Raw genomic sequence first — 1,254 nt, 5'->3', positions numbered from 1 at the left:
TAAGCTATGCGACTATGCGTACACACTGCCTCTAAGATCTAAACTCGTGATTCTCGCTATTCACACTATAAAACCCACTAGATATTAAAAAAGCATTCGAGTTCTCTGATATCTTCAAAGGGGAAAATCCTCAGAAGAATAGAACTCCTTGACCCTCGTTGAGGGTCAGTATCAGAGTCACAGCCTCGGCCTCACACCCAGCCCCCACGCTGGCGCAGGCTGGTGAGCAGTCCTTTCCTATTATACTGCTTCTCTTATGTAAAGATGTCCTAACTCCTGAGATATCCTATAGTATGTAATCCTTTTCATGATACTAGGTCTCTAGAGGCCACACAGAGGAGCTATTGTAGTGCCCGTGCACTACAACTTCCCCCCTCCTTTCGAACCGAAACCGCCCACGGTTTCCTTTATTCCCTTCATCTTCAACCTCTATATATTTTTTGTGTCCTATTTTGCATCTGTATTGGGTTGTTCCACAAGTGTAGGGCGAGGGTTATCTGCTCGGTCAATAATTTTCCGGTTCAGCAGGGAAGGGTCCTGACTTTTCCGCCCTGTGTATTAATTTCCTCGTAACTCAGCGGAGACGGCGCTCCTACATCTATGATTGCTATTCCTCATACCGACTCTCTACGTGGCGTCCCGTCAACCTAAGGACGACCCTCGGGGGTGTGTTTGCTACTGCTCTGTCTTGTGATGCGATGCAGAGCTGTTGGGTGCGATTGTGTGCAGCCAATTCAGGTTTCTCCCCCTCTTCCGGGGCGTACGACGATAGCTTTTCTGATTATGCAGGGTTCTACTCCTTAAACGGGTTATGTTGCTCCTTCATATCCCTTTAAGCTCTGATGCTTGTCGTGTTATGCATTTGCTAAACAGGTTTCCTTTCGTTTGTTCCTGAACTGCGTCTAACGGTCAACTTAATTGCGTGTGTTGGCCTGTAAGGCTCAGTCCTATCCGTTTACGTTACTAGCAACAATCGGTTTTGCTTGGTAGTGGCGCTGCCTACCCACCAGACTTTTGACTTCACCCAATAACTGCATAACTAACTCCGCGTTTCTAGTAATAATTACTGACGTTGTTGCTCGAAACTTTAGCGCTATTCTTGCTAGTGCTACCTACCTATATTTTTTTTTCTTTCAACGCTGACCACTTGTTTCTTTTCCTTCTCTTTCTTCCTTTCTTTTCCTTTACTCTTGTACCTACCCTCCTAGTGGTCAGCCTTTTGTGTTTGTAGTGGGCATGATGTGGTTCTACCTG

This window comes from Eimeria mitis, genomic scaffold (assembly GCF_000499745.2).
Source record: "Eimeria mitis Houghton genomic scaffold, Emh_scaff441, whole genome shotgun sequence".
Lineage (NCBI taxonomy): Eukaryota > Apicomplexa > Conoidasida > Eucoccidiorida > Eimeriidae > Eimeria > Eimeria mitis.
This window is presented reverse-complemented; position numbering follows the sequence as displayed.